Genomic DNA, 10,261 nt, shown 5'->3' with positions numbered 1-10,261 from the left:
TCCCTCCCTCCCTCTCTCCCTCCCCTCTCCTTCTCCTTCCCCTTCCCCTTCCGCTTCTCCTTCTCCTTCTCCTTCTCCTTCTCCTTCTCCTTTCCTTTCCTTTGCCTCACTTCTCCTCCTTTCCTTCTCTCCCCTCCCCCTTTCTCTCCCCTCCCTGGCTCAGGAGGACTTCCCCCAACACCTTGCTCTTCCATGAAATGCCGAAGGAAAGTGACTCAACTTTCTCCTGCCTGCGGGGTGGGGGGGGATGTAGCCTCCATCGCTGGCTGGCTCGGAGGGGAGCTTGGCCGGGCCAGGAGGGATGGTGACAAGGCGTGAGCAGCCAATGCGTGCCAGAGGCTCGGTGAAACTTCGGTGCCCCTCCCGGCTCTGCTGAGCCGAACGTTGGCTGGCTTCCTTCCTTCTCTTGCCCAGCCGCGGAGACAGCCCTCCTTCCCCTCGCCCAGCCGCCTCTCCTGCAGACCCTGACAGATGTGAGACCCTCCTATCTTTCTCCTGGTGGCTTTTGAACCTTCTCTGGCTTTCCCATTTCTGGATTTTTGCAAGCATGGAACGCCAGGACCTGTGAGCTCCAGCTGCAAGTAAGCCCCACGTGTGAACGCGCGTTTGACGGCTTGGGTGTTGGGGTTGGCTTGCCAGGCAGGTGGCCGAACTCTCCAGCTCCCCCTCTCCCCTCCTTGAGTGTCCCCACTCCAGTGCCAAGGGCAGCCCCCCCCCCTCCTCCCAGTCCCCCCAGGCAGGACCTGAGGTTGGTCTTCAAGTTTAAAGGTTGGGGCTTGGGAGGGGGAGGTGTCTACATCTCCCTTCAGCAAAATAAGCAGACCCTCCCCTCTTTGCAAAACTGGGTGAGTAATTTTTTTTTGATGCAAATCAAACCTATATATGCAGCACTGGCTTCTTTTTTAAAAAAAATTAAGACTGGTGGTGATTGGGGGGGTATCGTAAGGACCACGGGCGGGGGGGATTAAAAAAATTATCAGTGCAACGGATTTCAATAAAATGATTTCCAGAGAAGGCACAGAAAGGTTTTCTGGGATGGTTGAAACCCACCTTCTGACCCCACAGATTTGAGGCTTCAAAGGAACGCTGAGTTACTTTTTTTTTTGGGTGGGGGGGTGCTGGCTGGCTGGCAAGACAAGAGGACCGATTTCCAGAGGTTTGGAAAAAAGGGACAATTGCAATAATCAAAGATTTAGTTTCATCATCTCCCTGAAATCTGGCCGGTTTGGGGAAAAAAAAAAAAGACATGACTTTAAGAAGTTCACCGGCTAAAACTCTGGGATAGGAACAACAGAAAGACAAAACAGCCCAGCCAGTGATGAAAAGTTGACCCCCTCCCCAACAATTGAGCTTCTCCTCTTGAGAAGCTGTTGACCTTGCTACTTCTTTTGAAAGAGACATCTTTTAAATGCTGAAGACGCTTGGTTATCTTTTCTCTCAATTCAACCCCCGTCACAAACCACGAGGGGCTACGGCTCTCCAACCCTGCCAGCCTCTTGTATTGTTTTGCACGAGGCCCCAATTATTCTGATATTAAATTATTATTAACGTCGCCTCGCCTCCTCCTCCTCTGCTTGATGCTCCTTTCCCTGTATTTAAGATTTATTTCAGCTGTATGTCCTACGCAGGTCTAATCTTTCCTGCAGACAGATTGTGTGTGAAGATTTAAGTGAAAAGACAAAAAGAAAGAAAAAGAAAAAAAAGGGAACATTTCAAACCTGTTGTTTAGGGGAAGGAAATAATTAGATTTATTCCTCCATTAAAACAACAACAACAACCACCATCATGTTTAGCCCATGTCCTTTTGAACGGTATTTACTAACCGCTCAACCACATATTGATCAAATATTGGTGCCTCGACCACATAACTGGAATCTTTGCAATTAGAAACCACGTATTTTCATCCCCCCCCCTTTCTTCTGACTCAGGATATATCACTATAAACAAACTGAACCGGGTCTGATCTTGTAGGTTTTCGACTTTCATGCCTGCTTATATCTTTTTTTTTTAAATTGTTGGGAGACTTAGTTCTTGGTGATCCTTCAGTTGCTGCTGGGATCATCTGGCTCTTCGATCATTCGGCATGCTTCAGGACATAGAAATAAAGCCCCTTTATAGGGGTTGCTTTCCCTTAGCCGTTTTCCGGTTCTGCATTACCGACAGCTAGGATAAGTGGAAGTTTGTCCACGGTGGAATTAAGTAAGATAGTCCTTGGCCTTGTGGATGGATTTGTTACCCAGGAAAATCCGGGCATATACGATTGATTGATTCCTGCCTGGCCTTAGCCGCTTTGATTAAGGTGCTTGCCTGGCAGCTAATGCTGGTAACGTTGAAAAAACAACAACACTGAGTCCAACTTTGGCTGTCAGTCCATCTGGGAGACATGGTATCGGTGACATCTGGTCGAGCATCTGCGTCTGTAGCGAGACCCCCTGGTGAAGGTCTCTGCCAAAAATGCATCGGTAGTTCTGATCAGTGTGTAAGCTAGGAAAAGAGAGATTAGATTTCTCCGGGGTGGGGGGCAGGGGATGGCGGAAAGAATAACAAGAGTTGGAAGGGACCTTGGAGGTCTTCTAGTCCAACCCCCTGCTCAAGCAAAGAGATCCTCTGTTGTTTCAGATAAATGACTGTCCAAACTCTTCTTCTTAAAAACCACCAGTGATGGAACGCCAACAACTTCTGGAGGCAAGCTCTTCCACTGGTTAATTAACAGAATAACAGAGCTGGGAGGTCTTCTAGATAAGCTGCTCAACCGTTGAATTGTTCTTAACTGTCAGGAAATTTCTCCTTAGTTCTATGTTGCTTCTCTCCTTGATTAGTTTCCATCCGTTGCTTCTTGTCCTGCCCTCGGGTGCTTCAGAAAATAAATTGGTGGCAGCCCCTCAACTATTGAAACACTGCTATTATGTTGCCCCTAGTCCTCTTTTTTTTTAATTAAACTAGACATACCCAATTCCTGCAACCGTTCCTTATATGCTGGCAGTCCTTTTAATCATGGTTTGTGTTTGGAGTCACGATGGGCTAGGGTCAGAGGCCAAGCTATAAATCCTGCCTTACAAGCTGGAGTGAAGCTGAGTTCAGACGCTAGGCTGAGCCAAAACTCCATTATGTTTTAAGCATGAATCCGATCAGATGCCTGGGAGAACATCTGTCCAGCTTAAACTACATGGTAGTTGAGTGGTTGAGGGAATCAGAGGCTACTTTGGGCAAAACCAGATTTTAAAAAAAATTGTTTGGGTCATACTAAGTCGACTGGGCAGTGGTTCTATGGGATCAAATGGGGGGGGGAGATGTGAGGTCAACCCTTAAAAATCCCAGCTGTCCATTACCAAGGACAGAGGCGTTTGTTATTTTTTTTTGTGTGTGGGGGGGAATTATTTACGGAAGTCAGATCCTGTTTTTCAGACAACGATCTCCCAGATTGGCTCCTATCAGTTAAAAACAAAGAGATGACTATCAGGAAATGGACCATTAGACTGATGAAGGAAGAGGACAAATTGCTCAGAGATAATAGGGAACTCCATTAAGGGGACATTTTGACCAAACTTGACTCAAGCTGAGCTGACCTTGCGGGCGCTTCTTATAGACTCGCAAAAGAATCTCGAACTGCCTTTCCTGATCTGGATCCCTGAAGCTATATCAGACCGCAGTTCCGGAAGGAGGATCCTTGGAATCCTTAGGAAGGTTGAGTTCAGGGATTCCCTCCATCTTATTCCTGTCCTTCCAAGGTCAGGAAGCACCCTTTCCATCCAGGTGATGGGGCAACCATGGACTCAGGTCAATCTTCTCTTCGCTCAATGCGATGACTTGGAAACAGACTGTTGGTAGCCTCTTGGTTGTAAGTCCCAAAGGTGCTTTTTTTTCAGGAGGCAACTGGATTTTTTTGGTTTTTTTCTTTTCTTTTGAAGATGTTTCGCTTCTCCTCTGAGAAGCTTCTTCAGCTCTGACCGGATGGTGAGGGATGGAAGGATTTATATTTCTTGCAGACAGCTGGCCCTTTGTATCCTTTTAGAGGGTGGTTGAAGCACTGGGAGGTTTATCTGTGTCCTCAGGGTCACCTGAGTAGCGCTCCTGGTTCCTGTAGTCTGCAATTTTTCCTCTGGAGATCCATTCCTATACCTACACCATTCAAAGGTGTCCATCCCAAATTGTATAGCTAGAAGTCTGTAGAGATTCTCAGTCATCCAGGTCATGGTGGTCCCAAAGGTGCTTTTTCAAGAGGCAACTGGACTTTCTGGTTTTTTTTCCTTTTGAAGATGTTTTGCTTCTCCTCCGAGAAGCTTCTTTAGCTCTGACAGGATAGTGGGGGATGGAAGGATTTATATTCCTTGCAGACAGCTGGTCATTTGCATCCTTTTAGAGGGTCATTGAGGCCACTTGGAGGTTGATCTGTGTCCTCAGGGTCACCTGAGCGGTGCAAATGGTTCCTGTAGTCTGCAATTTTTCCTCTGGAGATCCATTTCTACTCCCACACCGTTCAAAGGTGTCCATCCCAAATTGTATAGCTAAAAGTCTGTAGAGATTCTCAGTCATCCAGGTCATGGTGGTCCCGAAGGTACTTTTTCAGAAGGCGACTAGAAAGCCTTTCAGAAGGCTTTCTGGTTTTTTTGTTTTGAAGACGTTTCTCTTCTTATCCAAGAAGCTTCTTCAGCTCTGACTGGATGATGGGGAATGGAAGGATTTATATTCCTTGCAGACAGCTGGTCCTTTGCATCCTTTTAGAGAATCATTGAGGACACTTGGAGGTTTATCAGTGTCCTCAGGGTCACCTGAGTAGCGCTCCTGGTTCCTGTAGTCTGCAATTTTTCCTCTGGAGATCCATTCCTATACCTACACCATTCAAAGGTGTCCATCCCAAATTGTATAGCTAAAAGTCTGTAGAGATTCTCAGTCATCCAGGTCATGGTGGTCCCAAAGGTGCTTTTTCAAGAGGCAACTGGACTTTCTGGTTTTTTTTCCTTTTGAAGATGTTTTGCTTCTCCTCCGAGAAGCTTCTTTAGCTCTGACAGGATAGTAGGGGATGGCAGGATTTATATTCCTTGCAGACAGCTGGTCATTTGCATCCTTTTAGAGGGTCATTGAGGCCACTTGGAGGTTGATCTGTGTCCTCAGGGTCACCTGAGCGGTGCAAATGGTTCCTGTAGTCTGCAATTTTTCCTCTGGAGATCCATTTCTACTCCCACACCATTCAAAGGGTCTTCATCCCAAATTGTATAGCTAAAAGTCTGTAGAGATTCTCAGTCATCCAGGTCATGGTGGTCCCAAAGGTACTTTTTCAGAAGACGACTAGAAAGCCTTTCAGAAGGCTTTCTGGTTTTTTTGTTTTGAAGACGTTTCTCTTCTTATCCAAGAAGCTTCTTCAGCTCTGACTGGATGATGGGGAATGGAAGGATTTATATTCCTTGCAGACAGCTGGTCCTTTGCATCCTTTTAGAGAATCATTGAGGACACTTGGAGGTTTATCAGTGTCCTCAGGGTCACCTGAGTAGCGCTCCTGATTCCTATAGTCTGCAATTTTTTCCTTCTGGAAATCCATTTCTACTCCCACACTATTCAAAGGGTCTTCATCCCAAATTGCATAGCTAAACGTCTTTAGAGATTCTCAGTAATCCTAGGTCACGACTGTCCCAAAGGTGCTTTTTCAAGAGGCAACTGGACTTTCTAGTTTTTTCTTTTTGAAGATGTTTCGCTTCTCCTCCAGGAAGCTTTTTCAGCTCTGACTGGATGGTGGGGAATGGAAGGATTTATATTCCTTTTTTTTCCCCATAAAAAAGTTTTATTTTTACAATCATATCAAACAGCTCATCCAATGTACAGTTATATACAATTAGTCGGGCTTGCCCAGTCACCACCCCCCTTTTTAACACTCTTCCCTCTTCTACCTTCTTCTACTTTCCAGACCTTCCTCTCCTTCTCTTATCTACATCCTCTCCTCCCTCCACCCTACACCTTCCTTCTCCCTCTTCTACCCCTCTTCCTTCCTCTTCTCCTCTTTCCTACCTGAAGGATTTATATTCCTTGAAGAATGCATATCCTCCCGTTCCCCCACTATCCTGTCAGAGCTGAAGAAGCTTCTTGGAGGAAGAAGCGAAACGTATTCAGAAGCAAAAAAAAACAACAACAGAAAGTCCAGTTGCCTCCTGAAAAAAAGCAACTTTGAGACAACCCATGACCTGGATGAAGGAGAATCTCTACAGACTCTTGGTAGTAAGCTAAAGCACACTGCCATTGAGTAAACCATTGTTTACTCAAATCAGTTTAATTAACTTGAAGGAGCCACTTAGATCTCCAATTAGGCATTTTTAGCCGGAGGGAGAAAAGAATAGCAATACATTTTCGTTGAGCCGCTAGCAGCTTTTCTTTTAAATTGGGTTCCACAATCGTTCTAAAAAGAAGTGAGGTTGGAGTGTATCTGTGCGAAGCAACAGGGAGATAGGTTTATATTTTGATCCGAGTGACAGGAGACGAATCCTCTGAGGCGAAAATAATATATATTTTTTTATAAATATATATAAAAATAGCTGAGTAGCGAAGAGGAAAACATTGGGTCTAGATTGTGAATCAAGCTACGGTTTGCTTAAAGCAGGCTTCTCTAAACAAACCAGAATTGTCCAGGTTTATGTTTGAAACGACTGGCTAGTTTCATTCAAAGGGTGGCTCAGTGGCTAAGATGCTGAGCTTGTTGATCGAAAGGTCGGCAGTTCAGCGGTTCGAATCCCTCATGCCACGTAACGGGGTGAGCTCCCGTTCCTTGTCCCAGCTTCTGCCAACCTAGCAGTTCGAAAGCACGTACAAAAAAATGCAAGTAGAAAAATAGGGGCCACCTTTGGTGGGAAGGTAACAGCATTCCGTGCACCTTTGGCATTGAGTCGTGCCGGCCGCAGGACCACGGAGATGTCTTCGGACAGAGCTGGCTCTTCGGCTTTGAAATGGAGATGAGCACCGCCCCCTAGAATCAGGAACGACTAGCACAGACGTGCGAGGGGAACCTTTACCTTTTCGTTTCATTCAAGTATGCTGAACCACAACCGGCTGGTGATTTTTCAGCAATGTGTGCACGGAGCCAGCCGAACAGTTTTCCCTGGCATTTTCCAGATACAGGATGGCAGGGAAAAAAATATGTCTCTATCACCTTAATCCAAGGATTTTCTGAAAGGCTTTTAGGCAATCTGAACATCGAAGGGTTGCAGCTTACGTTTTTTGCTGCAAGACACGGCGCTAAGCCGCTGGCAGCTTTCCTGCCTCCAAACATAGTTTATTACCTAGGGAAATGTTCGTCCTGCCAGGGGTGATGAAATGCCACATTTGCGGGGACCTCACGGACTGACCTGCAGTTATCCAAGACTGTTTCCACCCAACCGTTTGGTGGAGACAACGCTGAAGTTTTCGGCAGCCCCCACCCCCACCCCCAGCTGTAACTGTTGGGGAAGCTCCATTCATCATAAAGGTTGTGGAATTTGCTGAGATGGCTAAATGGTCTTCTTGGAATCTACGTTTATAGGGCGGGGTGGGAAGTCTTAGGGGCTTCTTGCGCCGAGACAGGAAAAATAAATGAAATTGTGATGTATGGGTTTGACGAGTAGACTGGATAGATTGCAGAAAGAAGAGAGTTCCGTTGTCACCCTAGAATAAGAGCTAAATTTATAATGATTACTGCTGTAAGGAAAATTGGAATTGCTGTAAAGAATCTTTGGTCTTTTCTATTTTTCTTATTTTGCTTTCCTGGACTTTTACGTAGCTCTCTCTTTGCTTGGTTTCATTTTCTTTATATTAGTTTGCATTTGTTTCTTTTTTTAAAAAAAATCTCCCCCCCTCTCTCCATCTCTCCATCCGTCTCTCTCTCTCTCTCTCTCTCTCTCTCTCATATTCCCACGCATATATGTGCTAGTCGTTCCCGACTCTAGGGGGTGGTGCTCATCTCTGTTTCAAAGCCAAGGAGCCAGCACTGTCTGAAGACGTTTCCATGGTCATGTGGCCGGCATGACTCAACGCCAAAGGTGCACGGAACGCTCTTACCTTACCTTATTTTTCTACTTGCATTTTTTTAACGTGCTTTTGAACTGCTAAGTTGGCAGAAGCTGCGACAAGTAACAGGAGCTCATCCCATTACGCGGCGCTAGGGATTCGAACTGCTGAACTGCCGAACTTTCGATCGACAAGCTCAGCGTCTTAGCCAGTGAGCCACTGCGTCTCTCTCTCTCTCTCTTCATATATATATATATATTTTTCTGAGGTTTTCACGGGTGTTTGTATGTAGGTCTTTGGTTGTTCGGGTTTTCTCCCGTGTAAAATTGGAAGTGTCTTGGCGACGTTTCGACGAAGTCTCATTCGTCATCTTCAGGCTTCAGCTTCGTGCTTCTGGGAGCTCCCAGAAGTATGAAGCACGAATCTGAAGCCTGAAGATGACGAATGCTTCTGGGACGAAACCCTCCCAGAAGCACGAAGCTGAAGCCTGAAGATGACGAATGAGACTTCGTCGAAACGTCGCCAAGACACTTCCAATTTTACGCGGGAGAAAACCCGAATAACCAAAGACCTACATACAAACACCCGCGAAAACCTCAGAAAACATACACACACACACACACACACACACACACACACACACACACACACTTTGCTCACATAAGAACAAAGCCAAAGCCTGAAGATGATGAGTGAGATCTCATCGAAACATTGCCTAAATACTTCCAATCTTACACGGGAAAAGACCCGAACATACCAAAACCTGCATATACATACATACATACATACATACATACATACATACATAAATATATATATAAACACACACGTTTCTGTATATCAGCATGTTTGTGTGTTTGTGCGTGTGTATGTGTATATATATATATACATGTGTGTGTGTATAATATTGCCTGTATAATATATACATATATATACATGTATACATATATACATACACACACATATATATACCCTGTTTCCCTGAAAATAAGACCCGACCAGAAAATAAACCATAACATGATTTTTTCAGGATGCTCGTAATATAAGCCCTACCCTCAAAATAAACCCCAGTTAAGACCGTCAGCAGACAGAGGCATTTAGTACTGTATTCCCCCCCCAAAAAAAAGATCTAACCGGAAAATAAGCCATAATTTGGAGCAAAAATTAATATAAGACCCGGTCTTATTTTGGGGGGAACACGGGTATGTATAGAAAAAAAATAAAAGGAAGCCCAATTATTCTTCTAGCATGGTTGGCAGAAATCTCCCCAGAAGTGAAAACGTGAGACTTTATAAAGAAAAAAAAACCTCGCGTTCTGCTCTTTCGAAAATCTTAAGTCTCCGTGTCAACTGGTTGGATTGACAGATTTCACTAAAGCGCTGAGGTTTGACGAGGACTTTTGTTGGCTCCTGGCTGCAATAAACTTTTTGATTGAGGTTACATTTGATGCGAAGGCAGCCATTGCGGCTTATAAGATATGCTTTGTGGCTTACTGGATTGAGTGAGCTCAGCTGATTCTGTGGTTCTTGGGCAAATCTCGGATAAACAAACCATAACTTGATGGGATTGTTGAATGCCGCTTCTCTATTTTCCTACAAGCTCTTCCCATAAATGTTTGTATGGAAAACCCAGATGAAACAGAACTTAAATATGGAGTAGGCACTACGGCTAGTCCTCGACTTACGGACACAATCGAGCCCAACCTTTCTGTGGTTGAGCGAGATATTTGTTCGGCCAGTTTTGCCGCCTTTCCCCCCCGAACTTTCTCGCCACCGTCGTTAAGTGAATCGCAGCAGTGGATAAATTAATTAGCATGGTGGTGGGGTCCATCTGGCTTCCCCCTTGACTTTGCTCGGCAGGAGGTCGCAAAAGAGGATCGCGTGACCTTGGGAACACGGCAACGGTCTTAAGTGTGAACCAGTTGCCAAGCGTCTGAATTTTGATCACGCGATCACAGAGGGCTGCTACGAAGGTCGCAAGTGTGAAAAATGGTCGTAAGTCATTGTAACTTTGAACGGTCACTAAATGAACCGTCGTAAGTCGAGGACGACCCATTCTGGAGGCAACGTTTTTTGCTCTTTTTTGCGGGTGATTGTTTGCATTGCAGAAATGATGGTTACTTAGTAATCATTTTGGAAATGGGCTGTCAGGGCTCCAAGTAATACACCCATAGCAAGCAAGACTCCGAGGCGGGTAGATTCTTCAAAGAATTAGCTTTACTGGATATATCATATTGGCACAGATCTGGTGAAAACCGACTCTGAAGGTTCCCGCCGTTTTCTCCTAATTAAAAGTA

The 10,261-nt window shown here is 45.2% G+C and overlaps 1 protein-coding gene across 1 annotated transcript in view; it reads left to right on the top strand.

Annotated features, from left to right (window-relative positions):
• Nucleotides 1–350: 350 nt before the first annotated feature.
• IL1RAPL2 (interleukin 1 receptor accessory protein like 2) overlaps nt 351–10,261 on the top strand; it is a 432,928-nt gene continuing 423,017 nt past the window's right edge. Inside the window, exon 1 of the mRNA XM_058154577.1 lies at nt 351–581. The gene's annotated coding sequence lies outside the window, so the exon portion shown is untranslated. The remainder of the gene's footprint in view (nt 582–10,261) is intronic.

Source organism: Ahaetulla prasina, chromosome 11, assembly GCF_028640845.1.
Source record: "Ahaetulla prasina isolate Xishuangbanna chromosome 11, ASM2864084v1, whole genome shotgun sequence".
Lineage (NCBI taxonomy): Eukaryota > Metazoa > Chordata > Lepidosauria > Squamata > Colubridae > Ahaetulla > Ahaetulla prasina.
This window is presented reverse-complemented; position numbering and strand designations above follow the sequence as displayed.